Source organism: Hakea prostrata, chromosome 5, assembly GCF_041222555.1.
Source record: "Hakea prostrata isolate BN-2017 chromosome 5, UWA_Hpros_2, whole genome shotgun sequence".
Lineage (NCBI taxonomy): Eukaryota > Viridiplantae > Streptophyta > Magnoliopsida > Proteales > Proteaceae > Hakea > Hakea prostrata.
Window position 1 is genome coordinate 40,707,323 of NC_142604.1, and position 18,483 is coordinate 40,725,805.

An 18,483-nucleotide genomic window follows, 5' to 3' on the forward strand; every position below is an offset into this window, starting at 1 on the left:
ACCATATCCTTTTCTTTTATTTATTATTTTTTTTGGGGGGGGGGGTGGTTTACAGAAGGGTCGAAGTCACGAACTCGTTACAAAGAGGTGTTGGTCTTACCAATCAAGCAAACCTGTATTTAGTTAAAGATTTCATCCAGTTTTAGCTTGTCAAATCTGCTTTTTTGGGATCCAAAATGACAAGAATACCAATGTAAAATTGGTAATTCAAATGGTTTTTCTAAATGAGGATAATATTGTCTTTTGGCTTCTTAATTCTAAACAGGCAAAATAGAAATTAAACATCCAACTATAACAGTCTCTTTAATACCATTAGAACTAAACGGGCAATAGTAATTTCGTAAAGAATAGGGTCCCTTTAGTAACTAAGATATAATTTAGGAGGCAACAATAATTATCCCATTGCTTAATTAGATGTAATGTATTCACGCAAATTAAGAGGGACAAGTTGGACCTTGGAGGTGGTTTAGACTTTAGACCAACGAGCTAGCTCTTGAAGAACTCCATAACGTAAGTGTTGAAAGCATAGCATGCAACTCGGAAGCCGGGGAAGCCAGCCCTCTTGGCTAGGGCCTGGAACTCCCACTCGGTTCTCTCTTTACCACCTTCATGGTGTCCCAACATGACGATGTCTGTGTGGATTTGGGTCTTGGCAGCAAATGACGTCTCCTCTGGGTTGGCTGGGAGAATACCCTCGACGACGATGACCTTGCCATGTTGTGGTAAAGCATCGTAGCAGTTTTTGAGCAATTTGAGGCAGTGTTGGTCACTCCAATCATGGCAGATCCATTTCATGAAGATTGCATCAGCTTTGGGAACACTGACGAACATGTCGCCACCAACGTGTTGGATGCCGGCGTAGGGGGGGCATCCGCTAGGACATGGGGCAGGTCAAAGTTGATGACTAGACTCATGGATGGGTACTTGGAGACAATCATGTTGAGGGTGGCACCCACTCCTCCTCCCACGTCCACTAGGGAGTTGAGGCCCTGGAAGCCCTCATAGGTCTCTAATATCTTCTTCATGGTAATGGTGGAGTGGTTGGACATTCCCTTATTGAAAACCTTGTTGAACTTCAGATCTGTGCCATTGTAGTCGAACATTATCATCCCATGGGCCTTGTTGAACGGGATTCCACCTTCCAACACTGCATCTCTCAAGTTGTACCTACAACAGTTCCTAGTTAATTTTTTTCCTTGTCCAAAAAAAAATTATATTAAACTCTCCATACGAACATTCTGGAGGTGAGGTAAGAGTTATCAACAACAAAAGAGGGGTGGAACGTGCCACCAAAACTGATTAAACCAAATAGTCTAGCTCCACAAGCTAAAGAGTCTGCAAGAGTATTGTCTGTCTAGCAACAAAGCGAAAAATAACAAGTTCAAGATTAGAATTCAAAAGTTTAATCTCCTGAACTAAGTTGCAACATGCCCAATCTGGGGAATGGCTGCCGCCCGAACCCAACAAAACTTTCCGGCGGGAACATCATCTTATTCAAACAAAAGATTTCAGTTGGGGGTTGACCCAACTATTAGATCTATCTATGGAAAAAGAGTACTTTTTTCTCGCTTTTCATGAGAAGTCACATGCGTGTTTTCATCTTTGTTTAGGTGTAATTTATCTTTGACCAAAAATAGACATCAGCATCAACATTCCTCGTGTCCCTTCTCCTAGATTTTTTTCCGGGGGGGGGCGTTGGGGGGGGGGGGGGGAAAAAAAAAAACCTCTTTGGGGGGGGGTTTGTTGGGGGGGGGGGGGGGGGGGGGGGGGGGGGGGGGGGGGGAGAAGGAAAAGGAAAGGGGGGGGGAGGGGGGGGGGGGGGGGGGGGGAGGGGGGGGGGGCGGGGGTGGTGGTTTGGAGGGGGGGGGGGGGGGGGGGGAGGGGGGGGGGGGGGGGGGGGGGGGGGGTTGGGGGGGGGGGGGGGGCGGGGGGGAGGAGAAGGGAAGGGGGGGGTGGGTGGTGGGGGTGGGGGGGCCACCCAAAAAAAAATAAAACTACCCTCCTCCCCGATGGTAGCTTGTTTTTGGTGTTGGGGGGGGGGGGGGGGGGGGGGGGGGGGGTGGGGGTGGGGGTTGGGTTAGGGTTAGGGTTTAAGCACGAGGTTGCTTAAAGCATTACACCCTGAGTATCTAGTTTGGAATACCCAGACCGCTGCTTCCAGCTAGTATTTATAGTATAAATACTGAAGTCTATTGGTAATTGGACTCTCCTACAAAGGCCCATTACACCGTTAGATCGTAACTAATCTGATAGCTCATATTAGAACATAAGTTGAGTATGACTCAAATACCTCAACAATAAGTTGGGTATAACTTGAGTACCTCAACACAAGTTGGGTATGACTCAAATACCTCAACAATCTCCTCCTATGTTCTACATATGGCTCTAGCATTAGTCCCAAAAATGTAATGTTCAAAATCAATTCAGAATCATTCATAACTTTCCAAAAGAGAATAGTATTCAATAAAATCCAAAAGAACATTTTGAATCAAAACATGAGTTTTAGAACAAATCTAAACCCAATCTAATTAGAAGTTCTTCTTGGATTGAATTACTTATTCTCACAAAGAACAATACAGCTGTTCCTTGCATCCTTGAACGATTTACTCTTAAAGTGAATATTTCCTATCGAGATCCATCCTGACAGCTTTGAGTGATTTTACTTGTCAAGTAAATCTTTCCATCAAGCCAGAGGATTGGATTCGCTCCTCCATTTTTGTCATCCATTGCAAATTTACCAAAATATGAATTTCATAATATATGAATTCAATCATTTGTATAAGTATCTAGCTCAATCAAAAGAACTTAGTACAACCCACATGATGACTGAAAAATCATTCGCATTCTCATAGAGTTTCTATACAAAAACAAGATCTAAACGGTTTCTTTTACAAGAACCATTCCATGTTTCTATTTGAAATCATGTTCAACATAATTTGCATTCTTATCAAGTTTCTATACAAGAACAAGATCTAAATGGTTTCTTTTACAAGAACCATTCCATGTTTCTATTTGAAATCATGTTCAACATAATTTGCATTCTCATCAAGTTTCTATACAAGAACAAGATCTAAATGGTTTCTTTTACAAGAATCATTCCATGTTTCTATTTGAAATCATGTTTAACATAATTTGCATTCTCATCAAGTTTCTATACAAGAACAAGATCTAAATGGTTTCTTTAACAAAGAACCATTCCATGTTTCTATTTGAAATCATGTTCAATATAATTTGCATTCTCATCAAGTTTCTGTACAAGAACAAGATCTAAATGGTTTCTTTTACAAAGAACCATTCCATGTTTCTATTTGGAATGTTAGAGTTATCGTGTCCAACATAGTTTATTTGTTATATCATCAAATTTGGAATGATAAACCTTTCTATGGAAGACATATCATCAGATGTGGAATGATATAAAGATAACAATAACATCATCGAAACATATCAACAATTTTCATATTCCTTGAATGGAATAATAAGGTAATCAAACTTCATACAAAGGCTGTTATATCATCAATGTGGAATGATTTCACAAACCTCTATACTCCACAATCTTGCCAAATTATCTGAAATAGACAAATTGTCATGAATGCTAACTATGGCTAGATGAAATTCGAACAATTCAAAATAACATGAAATTGGATTAAAACCTATCTATCTATAAGGTCTTTAATCCCATCTCCCCCACAATTTTGAATGTTCGATTTGTATTTCAATCCCTTTGTAAGGGCATCTGCCATGTTCTATATTGATCAACTAAAGTGATCACTTCTTGTTTTATTAGATAATTCAGCACAACCTGCATTAGCCTAATTTGTCTCCTCTTACCATTAAAGAGTGAGGTATTAGCTATCATTGTTGTTGCTTGATTATCACAAAACAAACTTCAAGCTAATCATAGGAATATCCAGGATCAGATCTTTTATCCGCTCTCTACCTTATCTCTCCTGAGGCTAGAGAATATAATTCTGATTCCATAAAAGATAGAACTCAGAACATTACAGTTCATCTATTGGATTTCTTTTTTAATAACCAATTCACCTAGTGTAAGAATAATCACTAGTAGATTGTTGTTCATATTTCTGAGCAATAAGATGCATCAAAATTATCCTTCCAAAATTTGAGGATGTCCAAATTAAAGAAGAGCATAGTTTGTAGTACCCTTAAGATATCTCATTAATCTTTTGAGGGCATTCCAGTGCTCTGTACTAGGATTACATATGAAACAACTCAGCATGCCTACTGTATAGGCTATGTCTGGCCTAGTGCAACTCATTGCATGCATAAGACTACCAATTAGTTTAGAATATTTTAACTGATTCACAACTTTACCATCTTTTGATACAGGCTGTTATAATCATATGGTGCCTCTACTGATTTGCATCCATTGTATCTCCATCTAGAAAGTAGTTTTTCAATACAACTAGATTGGTTAAGGTAATTCCCTATCTAGAAAAACTTACTTTCATGCCAAGAAAGATGTCTACAACACCAAGATCCGTCATGTCAAATTCTTTAGCTAAGGTTTCTTTGATTTCACTCACTACAGAATAATCAGAACCAAGAATAAGCATGTCGTCTACATGTAAGCAAATAATTATGACCTTATTCGACACAGACTTATAGTAAAGGCATTTATCAGAGTTACTCATTTGAAACCAAAACTATTTACTTATTTTGTCAAATTTTTTGTGTCATAATCTATGTGCTTATTTAAGATCAAATGACTAAATTAATTTATAGTCTTTATATTCGAAACCTTTTATGACATACTTTTCAAGTTTGTTCATGTAGGCTTTATAATCCATATCATTCACTCTATCAGAATCTACAAGAAAAACCGATATGAATAACTTGATATGGAACAAAAAAAAATTTCTTCACTTTCTTGCACTAATTTTAGACCCAATGAAGGTCTCTAACTTGGTCATTAGTAAGTGGCAGTTTCTTTCTGGATTTCGACAGTGATAAAGCCATCACTTTGTTCACTTTAATTGAATCCTTTCTTTTTGTATATTAACAAAAGAAACGTATAATAAATAGTAACCCAAACAAGATGGGTCTCCTATTTCAAATTTCATGGCTTAAGGATTCAATTTGAGTCTTTCGATCAAATGTTACCCATCTAATATACCATGCATATAAACTACAAGAAGGGGCTAACAAACCCAACCACTTAACGTAAAGAGAAATCATATTCCAGATTCCATAACAAATTTTTTCTTTTTATATATAATTATATAAAAGAATCTAAAGGAGAAAAATAAGAGAGCATTTCATCACATCCTATTAATCTTCCAAAAAACAATCATTACCTGATACCAATAAATGGAAACAAACCTTGACTTACACATGGCTTTGTTTAAACAAAAAAAATTACCATATTGGTCAAGTTGATAATCAAGCAAACCAAGGCAGCCCATCAATCTGATGTAAAATAGACCAACATTGGCCAAGTTGGATAATCAAGCGAACCAAGGCAGCCCATCAATCTGATGTAAAAGCAATTCGATAAACCAAAAAACTATTCGGTTTCCTCAATTTTTTTTTCTCAATTATTCGCATGGAAGAGGCAAAAACAGTGAGGTATCATGTGCATTCAATAGGTCTGTCAGTTTGACCTGATTGATGCGTTACGTTTGTACTATCGTGGTTCATCATCTTCCCACAACAGAAGGAAAAACGAAACAAAAAAGGAGATTCTCTTCAGGAATCAGCTCTGGTGGTTTGTTCCGAATATATGGATGATGACGGTGACGCCATCTCCTTTGGAATACTTGAAATCTTCTACAAGCTCATCTGTGTGATGATCCGGACACCTGTTCGCTAAAACAATCAAAACATTGCCTCCTAAAAGGAGGACTTGAGCTACCGGCACCTGGTTCGGATAACGAAGCAAACTGATTTGCAATGACATGTGAATGCAATCAATCCACTCCTTTTAAAAAATAATGTTTTAAAAACAGAATGCAAGAAGAAGTCAGTCACACCTTGAAATTCAGTGCATTGTCCAAAAACTATCATGCCAAAAGCAAGAAAAGAATTAAAATTCAATTTGGCACATCAATGCACAATAACAAAAAAGGTCACCATTAACACTTTCTTTTCCTTTTTTTCTTTTTCATTCCGTCACACATGACAAATATTGATTCACTGTTTTGTTAAAACTCAATAGTTTAAAACAAAAAAACATCAGTAATCATGAAGAAATAAGAAAACTCACACTAGTATTCTATTGTCCAGTTCTACGAGTACTGATTAGCTCCAGTTTTAGAATTCCAACCTGGAAATAAAGTACTAGAAAAATAAAAACTGTATGAAGAGCGGAGAGTGCAAGAAGGATATACCATAAGCAGAATTCCTGTCAGAGGCTTGATCCTTCTCATTCAAGCCACACAAACCTGCAGCTCCTGTCATCGCAGCCCTTGGATGCCTCTTCTAGATAGATTACTAACAAATCCTTCTTAACACAAAAAAATTCTTAATGCTTTAAGATTGTTAGGGTTAGGGTTTAAGCATGAGGTTGCTTAAAGCATTACACCCTGAGTATCTAGTTTGGAATACCCAGACCGCTGCTTCCAACTAGTATTTATAGTATAAATACTGAAGTCTATTGGTAATTGGACTCTCCTACAAAGGCCCATTACACCGTTAGATCGTAACTAATCTGATGGCTCATATTAGAACATAAGTTGAGTATGACTCAAATACCTCAACAATAAGTTGGGTATAACTTGAGTACCTCAACACAAGTTGGGTATGACTCAAATACCTCAACAGAACTTGCACACTGGAGCAGGACCGTAGAGCCTCTGGGCGCTGCCGCCGTCAAGGGTGGTGGTCTGAGAGCAACTGAGGATGGAGTGGGTGACCAGAAGGCGCAACATGCGATCCAGCATCAGCGGAGCTTCTGGGTTTTGCGTGGGCAGTTGAGCGGCGATCTCCGATGCCGACAGTTGTGCTCCTGGGCCTGCCTTGGCAATGATCTCCAAAATGCCGAGTTCAACAACAGCTTTCAGCACCATGGGCAGCACAGAAAAGTTGGTCAATAGCATGGCAAACATATATGCTTCCTCCTCCTCTTCCTTGCTCAGCGACCTCCGCTCTTCCCCTGAAGTCATTGTTTACTGCTTGACTTTTGGGATTTTGGTGTTTCTGAGTTTGATTAATATCAACCACGTACACAGACAATCCCCCTCTTCTTCCTTCTCTTGGAGGAGCTCTAATGGGGGTATATATATCCATTGTTTATATATCACCGACAATCGAAATCTCAACCGCAATTTCGATTTCACATGATAGACATTTCTCAAGAGTAGAATAATGCCCCTAGCTCTAATGACTTCTATACAAAGCCTAACTTCAATAAATTTTTGAACGATGCACGTATTTAATCAATTTTGCTTCTGTCGTGCGCCATAGAACAAATTTTAGGAAACTTCAATATATATATTTTTTTTGTGAGGGGAAATTCAATACTTTAGTAAAGCGTGTATAGTGCATGTATTTTAATAGAATAAATTTTAGGGATACTTACCCATATTCTTTACTATAACTTAATTACTATTTTATCTCTTATATTTTTTAAATTATTAATTCAACATTTAACTTTGCTTGTAAATATTATTACCCTCTTACCATCAAGCTTCGATAGTTAAATGATGACATGACATATTATTTATTTAAAATTTTAAATTAACCTATGCTTTTATATTACTTATTTACACTTGATAGTAAATTACGTTACTATCCTCAATAATTAGGAAAAACTTAAACTTAATTAAACAATCATTTTTTCGAATCAAAAGAAAGAGAGAAAGGCATATTTATATATGTACTTTTCAATTTGGTAATAAAAAAAATAGGAATTTTTAATTTTTTGTGTTATTTTTAATTTTGTTATTTACTTCTCAGCTTAATGTTATCAATTTTAAGAAGTTTCTAGTTTTTTTTTTTGTCAACAGAAGTTTCTAGTTCCAATAGATTGCTATTTATTTATTGTCTAATTCAACATTAATGGTCGTCTAATACTTTTAGAACTGAAGGGGGGCAACATTAATTTCATTAAGAACAGAGTTCTTTAAGTAACAAAGCTATAATATAAGGGGAGCAACCGTAATTATTCCTAAATTTTAAGATTAAAATATTAAAAATTTAGGAAATGTATGTATAGTTTACTTTAAATTTCTTTCAAGGTGTTTACTCAAAAAAGTATTGATCTGATTGCAATTTGCATCCCTTCTTAATCCCTTTTTCCAAGAGACATACAAGTCCGGTATAAATCTGCAAGCAACCATACCATAATTAGGGTGACCAAACCTGACAAGTAACATGGTTAGACGCATTGATGTCTCTAAACTGATGGGTTTGGGATCGCCATCCACATGGGTATTGATAATGACTATTGGGTTTGGTGTCCATCTTGATTTGAATCCATCCTCTAGGTTTGGGTTGCACTCCATGTTAGTGTCAAATCCGAAGCCATACAAGGGCTAGATTCTGCTACCACACTTTCTGGTAAGGGAGAGGGTACCCTCTAGTGCAAGTTTGGCTCCGATAATTTGAATCTACCTTATCCCATCCTAAGCTTAAATAGAGTTTCAATCCAGAATATTGATCATAAATTAAGATCTAAGTGTTGGGCCTGTTTGGTTACATGAATCCAGAGATTTGAAATCTCTGGATTCATGAATCTGAAAATTATACCCGTTGGTTGTAAAAATCTTCATATATATTCATGAAATCTAGAGACTCACTTTTTTACACTAAAAATGTGAATCTATAGATTTATGGGTAAGGGGTGAAACCCAGAGATTTCAAAAAATCTATACATTTGCACATTCACAAAAATCACGTTCATCAAATAGTTTTTTAGGATGAATCCACAAATTTTATTCCACAACCAAACATTTAATTTTATAAATTATGACTCCATAGATTTGAAATCTCCAGACTCATGTAACCAAACAGGTCCTAAAATAGAGTGCTATAGCCTATAGTAAAATGAATTTGACGTGCCAATGAGAACTTTAGATCAACTACCCGTGTCGGGTTTATTGACAATGATTGGTGGATTTGGGATCAGAATCTACGAGGGTATTGTTAATGATTGTTGGGTTTGATATCCATCTTAATATGTATCCATGCTTTAGGTGTGGGTTGCACTCCATATTGGTGTCAAATCCGAACTCCATATTCAAGGGTTGGATTCTACCATCACATCTTCTGGTAGGGGAGAGGGAACGGTTCTCGCTAGTGCAAGTTTAATTCTAATGACAAAAATCTATCTTGTCATATAAAAAACGCCTTTGTACAAAAAAAAATCTATCTTGTCCCATCATGAGCCCGAATAGTGTTTGAACTCATAATATTGATTTGGACTTATGAGAAACAATCCAGGGCTAGGTTAGGATTAAGTGTTTAAAGTAAAGTGTGTTGCAGTAAAATGAGTTCTATGTATCTGTTGTGGGGAGCTAGAGTCCCGAGTCCCCCTCTCGGGAGAGAAAGGCACCCCCGTGGGCGGGTGCATCTCATCCTTGAAGAAGGTCCCGAGGGCCTCATTCGGGAGAGATACCTCCCTCTTGGGCAGGCTCGTTTCTTTGTTGGAGAAGGTCCCAAGGGTCTCATTCGGGAGAGATACCTCCCTCTTGGGCAGGCTCGTTTCTTCGTTGGAGAAGGTCCCGAGGGCCTCATTCGGGAGAGATACCTCCCTCTTGGGCAGGCTCGTTTCTTCGTTGGAGAAGGTCTCGAGGGCCTCATTTGGGAGAGATACCTCCCTCTTGGGCAGGTTCATTTATTCGTTGGAGAAGTGCCACACTTGGGAAAAATATATATCTATATCCAATTCTAGCATTCTCAGAAGACTCTCTTGACTAAGTCAAGAAGAGTTAGTTACGCATAAACACTCAGCATATCTATTCCGAGAATTGGGGAGGTGAGTCAGCATAACGGCATTATCAGGTGTGACAAAGAAGGAGCCGTTATTCCACTACTCCACTCACTCCTCAACTATCGATCCGGAACTTAAGGAATCGCCGCCTCCAAGTAACCTCTATATAAACCCACCTCCTACATGGAGAAAGGAATGAGAACTTTCATCTGAGTACTTACTCATTACGTTCTTGAGAACTCTCTCAAGAACCATTATTGTTGCCTAGGCTGACTTGAGCGTCGGAGGCGGTTCCCATGCCAAAACTAGGCCGGACCGTTCTTGCTTTCTTTGTGTGTGCAAGCATCCCAATTCTTCTAACTTGGTTGGAGAACTCTTAAGGTGGTCATCCCAATATTCGGCTCTCAAAGAAGTTCTAGACGCAACAATTTGGCGCCGTCTGTGGGAAACGTCATAGAAAGTCATGACGAGACGTAGCACACCTCAGGTGACAAGTTCTCAAATTCTCACTCGAGCGAGAGAAAGGGAGACGGAAAACGGACGTGTTGAAGAACAAACTCTCCCTTCTCTAGATCGACAAATTCCTATTCCAGAGGAAGGTCAAGAAGGAGTTCCGGAGAATCCCCCGTTAACTATTCCAAATCCATTTGGAGAAGGCGGTTCTAGTCAACCTCCAATTCCAGCGACAGTGGCCGATTTGCAGAATATGCAAAGAGAAGTCCAACAACAAATGTTGGAACTCCAAGGAGTTGTTCGAGGCTTAGTCCATCAAATCGGGGTACCATCCGGACCCCCCAGAAATTCCCAAGAGGGACGAAGGCGTGAAGCCGTCTGTCAGACTCGGGATAGGCAACATCCGGTGAATGAAGAAAGGAGAAATCCCAGAATACCAAGACAACCAGCCGAACGAGTTGGAGAAAGATCTCAAGGAGTGCATATTGAAGAGCCACGTCCCCGAGAGGATCGGTCGAGGGGAAGTGTTTTCCACCGTTTGGCTGGGCTTAGGCAAACTCAAGATTTACCCAGAAGAGGGCGCGGAAATGAAGGAGTTCGGGAGCAAGAAGGAGAAAGCCACGGAAGAGGCCATTCTAGATCTAATAACCCGAGAAGGTCGGTTAGTCAATATGGATCTTCTCATAGACCAACTTCCCAATATTCTGATTTAGGAAGTATTCGGTCCCCGCAAGAACGTCAAGAGGCGCATGGTCTCGGGAGAAGATTAGATGCCATGGAGAGACGGCTTGAGGATCGGGACCTCGATGACGACTATGATGTGGTTGATAGAGAACCCTTCTCAGAAGAAGTCATGAGAGCACCTCTTCCACCGAACTTTATCATGCCGACATTCACTCCCTATGAAGGTAAGTCCAATCCTCGAGAACATATTAGTTATTTTAAATCGGTCATGGCTGTTATTGGCTGAGAAGATGAGCTATTATGCCGAACTTTCCCGGCATCTCTCAAAGGCCCGACGATAAAATGGTTTTCTAGCCTACCGCCAAGATCCATCCAAAACTTTCGAGAACTCGGGAGAAAATTTATTGCCCGATTCCGAAGTTGCATCGGGAGTAAGAAGACAACAGATAGCCTTTTTGCCATTAGGCAGAAACCAAATGAGTCCGTTTCTTAGATTCGATAAAGTGGCTATTGAGGTAGAAGAGTTGGATGACACAGTAGCGTACAATGCGCTATGGAGTGGAATAACCCAAAGACGTTTGCTCGAGGTATTGCTCCAAGACAAGACGAGGACTTATGGAGCACTTCTTAAGAAATGCCAAAAGCAAGCAACGGTCGTAGAAGTTATTGAAGCCCGAGAAGAGTCCACAAGAGGCGTAAAGGACAAGAAGAATTATGGAGAAAGAGGTCAGAATTCAAATGCTCGGGCAAGAGATGACAAGAAGGGAGTTTGGAAAGAAAGACTCGCCAATGGAGACTTTACACCTCTTAATACTAAGAGGTCAGAAATTCTATTACAGATCAGAGATAACGAAAACTTGAAGTGGCCGGGCAAGATAAGAGCCCGACCCGAAGATAGGAACATGACAAAGTATTGCCGCTTTCACAAAGACTACGGCCACCATACGGATGAGTGCAGAAATCTAAAGATCGAGATCGAGAAGCTCATCCAAGTAGGGCATCTTGAAAAGTATCTTCAGAAGAAGCGACAAGATCGAGAGAAGTCCCCACCTAGATCAACTAAAAGACTCAGATCCAAAAGTCCCGAGAGGGCAGATAAGAATCCCGAGAAGAAACCCGACACTCGGGAGTTTTCCCCCATTTACATTGTTTTGGGAAATCCGACGGAAGAATCCATTAAGAAGGCAAAGCAAAAGGCACGGTTCGTTGGATCGATGCAGTTGCCAAGAAAACGAAGAAATGACTTATGCCCAGATCCAATAACCTTCACCGACGAAGATCTCAAGGGCGTCACTTCTCCTCACGACGATGCTATAGTTATCAAAGTGAAATTGGCAAATCGAGAAGTTCACCGAGTTCTTGTGGACACGGGATCTCCGCCGACTTACTATCTTATGAAGCATTTAAGAAATTGAAATTTGAAGACGAGATGATGACTCCATGTGGGACTCACTTATATGGGTTCGCCGGGTTGTCCGCCATATCCGAAGGGACTATCCAATTGGATCTAAGGATCGGGACCTCCCCTCGGGATGCAGTCGTCCAAGCAACATTTATGGTGGTTCGGGACCTTTCAGCTTACAACGTTTTACTCGGGAGGCCAACTCTTAATGCCTTAGGGGCGGTGGTTTCTCCAACACATATGAAGTTGAAGTTTCCAACCACAGCGGGAGTCGGGGAGTGCTCTTTCCGATCAGCGACTCTCCCGGACAATGTTATGTGAATTATCTTAAGAAAGTCAAAAAAACCGAGAGATCGGGCAATACAATGAGTATTGAAATTCGGGATGACCGGGATGAAGAAGCTATGCAGAGAGCCGAACCAGTTGAAAAGCTTGAGCGAATTCAACTTCATCCGGATCTTCCCGAGAGAGGGACTATGATCGGGTCGGAACAACCTACATAATTCAAGGAAGAACTCACCGAGTTTCTCCAAAACAACCTAGATGTATTCGCGTGGTCGGCCGAAGACATGCCCGGAATAGATCGAAGAGTTGCAGAACATAGCTTATGGATCAGGGACGATGCAATTCCAATGATCCAAAAAAGAAGGAATTTTTCGCTCGAGAAACATGCTGCCATCAGAACCGAAGTGGAGAAACTAGAGCAATCGGGTTTTATAAAACCCATAGAATGCCCAACTTGGTTGGCGAATGTAGTCATGGTGAAGAAAGCCAACGGCAAATGGAGAATGTGTACAGACATTACACGGACTTGAATAAAGCATGCCCAAAGGATTGCTATCCACTTCCTCGGATCGACCTTTTGATCGACGCTACAGCAGGACATGAAGTATTGAGCTTCATGGACGCTATTTCGGGATATAATCAAATTATGATGAATCCCAGGGACGAGAAGGATATGGCCTTCATGACGGATCGAGAAAGTTACTTTTATAAAGTAATGCCATTCGGGTTGAAGAACGCTGGGGCCACTTATCAGAGAATGGTAAACAAAGTCTTCAAAGACCAAATAGGAAGAAATATGGAAGTATATGTGGATGATATGCTCATAAAGAGTATCGTCCGAAGAAGTCATCTAGAAGATCTTGAAGAAGTCTTTGATACTTTGAGAACATACCAGATGAGGCTAAATCCGGAGAAATGTGCTTTTGGAGTTTCTTCCGGAAAATTCCTTGGGTTTATGGTATCCCAAAGAGGAATTGAGGCAAACCCGGAGAAAATCAAAGCCTTGCTCGAGATGGAGTCACCAAGGACGGTTAGAGACATCCAATGCCTAACCGGAAGAGTAGCAGCCTTAAACAGATTTATCTCACGATCGGGTGAGAAATGTTTGCCTTTCTTCAAAGCTCTTAAAGAGCTCGGGAAGGCAAAGGATACCTTATGGACCGATGAATGTCAGAAAGCGTTCGAGAAGTTGAAGGAGAAGCTCGGGACTCCACCTCTCTTAGCCCGACCTTCAACGGGAGAACAATTATTCACATACTTAGCCATTTCTCCAGCGGCAGTAAGCGCGGTCTTAGTAAAAGAAGAAGGTACTTCACAAAACCCTATCTATTTCATAAGTCATGTTTTAATAGATGCCGAGACACGATATCCGGATGTGGATAAACAAGCCTTAGCACTTGTAATCGCATCTCGGAAACTCAGACCATACTTCCAAGCTCATCCAATTGTAGTCTTGACCAACTTCCCGTTGAAGAAGATACTACAAAACCAGACTTAGCCGGAAGAATGGTCACATGGGCTATTGAGTTAAGCGAATATCAAATTGAGTACAGAACTCGTCCAGCCATAAAGGGACAAGTTCTGGCCGACTTTATTCTTGAGAATAGCATGCCCAGTTCGGGAGTAGAAAATTCACCCGGTTCGGAGTTATGGACTTTGCATGTTGACGGCTCGAGCAACTCTTCGGGGAGTGGAGCAGGGCTAATGCTAATCAGCCCAGATGGATTCACTATTCATTATGCTTTAAGATTCAACTTCAAAGCCTCTAATAATGAGGCCGAGTATGAAGCCCTACTGGTAGGATTAAGACTTGCCCGAGCTTTAAGAGTCCGAGAGTTGGAAGTCCGAAGCGACTCGCAGTTGATCGTGAATCAAGTTCGTGGCGTGTACGAGGCAAAGGAAACAAGAATGGCAAATTACTTAGCCAAAATTGATGATTGTCGCCATTATTTCGATCATCTTGAGATAAAGCAAATTCCGAGAAAGGAAAATGAAGTAGCAGATGAGTTATCCAAGTTGGCTTTATCCAAATATTCGACTTTAGGCTCAGCCGTTTATATTGAACAGTTAGAAATTCCTAGCATTCGGGAGGCCGAGGCGATGGACATTGAAGAAGAGCTTAGTTGGATGAGCCCAATTATAGCATATTTGAAGAATGATATCCTCCCAAAAGACGTCAAGGAAGCTAAGGTAGTTAAAAATCAAGCAGCGAAGTTCACCATTATTGAAGAACAGCTTTATAAAAGATCAGTCACACAGCCTCTTCTAAAGTGTGTTGGCCCTTCTCAAGCCCAATATGCCTTAGCTGAGGTACACGAAGGAATATGTGGAGCGCATATGGGAGGCCAAGCTTTGGCCCATAAAATAATATGCCAAGGCCTTTATTGGCCTACTATTCAGAAAGATGCCATGGAATATGTCAGAAAATGCAAGCAATGTCAACTTCATGCATCTGTTCGAAGACTCCGGTTGTCCCTCTTACATCTGCCTCCAGTCCGATTCCCTTCGCCATGTGGGGAATGGATCTGGTGGGAAAGCTCCCTAAGGCCGCCAACAATAGAGAATATTTGGTCGTGGCAATCGACTATTTCACTAAGTGGGTGGAAGCCGAACCTCTCTCATCCATTACTGAGAAACAAATGGAGAAGTTCTTTCAAGAAAGAATCATCTACAGATTTGGAATCCCAAAGATCCTTGTGACTGACAATGGAAAGCAATTTATCGGAGCCGGCTTCAAGAATCTTTGTGAAAGATATCACATCGAGCATAGAACATCATCCGTGGTGTATCCGCAGAGCAATGGGCAAGTTGAAATAACCAATTGGACACTGTTGGATGGAATAAAAAAGCGCTTGGAGACAAGTCAAACCAAATGGGTGGAAGAATTACCAAGCGTCCTTTGGTCATATCGCACCACGGCTAGAACTCCTACGGGAGAAACACCTTTTCGGCTAGCCTATGGCACAGAAGCACTTGTCCCGGTGGAGGTATTGGCAGAATCAAAGAGATATACTGACTTCAATGAAGAAGCAAACGAAGAAGGCTTGAAGAGTAATCTTGATCTAATAGACGAAGTACGGAGCATGTCAGAATACCGGAATCAAAGATATCAAAACCGAGTAGCTGGATACTTCAATGCTCGGGTAAAAAATAGAAGACATCGTACGGGTGACTTAGTGCTCCGCAAAGTTGCGGCTTCAGACCCAAGAAACCAAGGCAAGCTCTCACCCACATGGGAAGGGCCTTATCTCGTCGAACAAGAGACGAAACCAGGAACCTACAAGCTAAAAAGCTTGGCCACGGGCGAGACAATTGATCGAACTTGGAATTCCATGAACCTTCGGAAATTCTATCAATAGAATTAGTCCAAATATGTAACACTTGCAGGTAAAGTCGAAAGACCATTTGATTTTCAATAAATCCACGTCTTCATTGTCGACATCCATCTCTTTAAATTATTCAATGGCGTTACACTCGGGACCTCGCTCGGGTAGCCACTCGGGAGTTTTCCCCACCTCTTATGAATGTCCAAGTGAGACTCTCATAAGATGGAATTATTCAATGGCGTTACACTCGGGACCTCGCTCGGGTAGCCAGTCGGGAGTTTTCCCCACCTCTTATGAAAGTCCAAGTGAGACTCCCATGAGATGGAATTATTCAAAGGCGTTACACTTGGGACCTCGCTCGGGTAGCCAGTCGGGAGTTTTCCCCACCTCTTATGAAAGTCCAAGTGAGACTCCCATGAGATGGAATTATTCAATGGCGTTACACTCGGGACCTTGCTCGGGTAGCCACTCGGGAGTTTTCCCCACCTCTTATGAAAGTCCAAGTGAGATTCTCATGAAATGGAATTATTCAATGGCGTTACACTCGGGACCTTGCTCGGGTAGCCACTCGGGAGTTTTCCCCACCTCTTATGAAAGTCCAAGTGAGATTCTCATGAAATGGAATTATTCAATGGCGTTACACTCGGGACCTCGCTCGGGTAGCCACTCGGGAGTTTTCCCCACCTCTTATGAAAGTCCAAGTGAGACTCTCATGAGATGGAATTATTCAATGGCGTTACACTCGGGACCTCGCTCGGGTAGCCAGTCGGGAGTTTTCCCCACCTCTTATGAAAGTCCAAGTGAGACTCTCATGAGATGGAATTATTCAATGGCGTTACACTCGGGACCTCGCTCGGGTAGCCAGTCGGGAGTTTTCCCCAACCTCTTATGAAAGTCCAAGTGAGACTCTCATGAGATGGAATTATTCAATGGCGTTACACTCGGGACCTCGCTCGGGTAGCCACTCGGGAGTTTTCCCCACCTCTTATGAAAGTCCAAGTGAGACTCTCATGAGATGGAATTATTCAAAGGCGTTACACTCGGGACCTCACTCGGGTAGCCATTCGGGAACATTTCCCCACCTCTCGTGAAAGTCCAAGTTAGACTCTCATGAGATGGAATTTCTAACGCGTCACACTTGGGACCTCACTCGGGTAGTCACCCTTAATAAAGGCAATGGCATCTCTCGGAGAACCAGGCTGGGGGCTTCTCGACTTGACGAGACTTTAGAGAAATGATGGCTATCATTCAAGACGACGCATTGGAATTTCTTCAAAAGAAAAAACCTTCAAAGAGGTATGAGAAAAGCATTCCATACACTCGAGAAACCGATCGCACGGAATGGGGGGCTCTGTTGTGGGGAGCTAGAGTCCCTAGTCCCCATCTCGGGAGAGAAAGGCACCCCCGTGGGCGGGTGCATCTCATCCTTGAAGAAGGTCTCGAGGGCCTCATTCGGGAGAGATACCTCCCTCTTGGGCAGGCTCGTTTCTTCGTTGGAGAAGGTCCCGAGGGCCTCATTCGGGAGAGATACCTCCCTCTTGGGCAGGCTCGTTTCTTCGTTGGAGAAGGTCCCGAGGGCCTCATTCGGGAGAGATACCTCCCTCTTGGGCAGGCTCCTTTCTTCGTTGGAGAAGGTCTCGAGGGCCTCATTTGGGAGAGATACCTCCCTCTTGGGCAGGTTCATTTATTCGTTGGAGAAGTGCCACACTTGGGAAAAATATATATCTATATCCAATTCTAGCATTTCTTAGAAGACTCTCTTGACTAAGTCAAGAAGAGTTAGTTACGCATAAACACTTAGCATATCTATTTCGAGAATTGGGGAGGTGAGTCAGCATAACGGCATTATCAGGTGCGACAAAGAAGGAGCCGTTATTCCACTACTCCACTCACTCCTCAACTACCGATCCGGAACTTAAGGAATCGCCGCCTCCAGGTAACCTCTATATAAACCCACCTCCTACATGGAGAAAGGAATGAGAACTTTCATCTGAGTACTTACTCATTACGTTCTTGAGAACTCTCTCAAGAACCATTATTGTTGCCTAGGCTGACTTGAGCGTCGGAGACGGTTCCCCTGCCAAAACTAGGCCGGACCGTTCTTGCTTTCTTTGTGTGTGCAGGCATCCCAATTCTTCTAACTTGGTTGGAGAACTCTTAAGGTGGTCATCCCAATATCCGGCTCTCGAAGAAGTTCTAGACGCAACAGTACCCATGAAAATTTTGGATTAACTAGCCATGTGGTTTTATTGATAACGATGGATGGATTTGAGAACACTACCACATGGGTTTGAATCCTTTTCTTGGATAACTTTGTCAGCTTAGTTTAAATATCTGATTTTTATATATCTTAGACAACTCGCTCTTATATATAGAGGACAACTATGCTCGTAGGTGATTGTCGCATGAATCCTCCTTTACCAAGTTATTAGGATTAGGGTTAC

General features: G+C 41.6%; 1 pseudogene; it reads right to left on the minus strand.

Annotated features, from left to right (window-relative positions):
* Positions 1-486: 486 nt before the first annotated feature.
* LOC149015985 (caffeic acid 3-O-methyltransferase-like) lies at positions 487-7,121 on the minus strand (annotated as a pseudogene).
* Between the last annotated feature and the right edge of the window lie 11,362 nt (positions 7,122-18,483).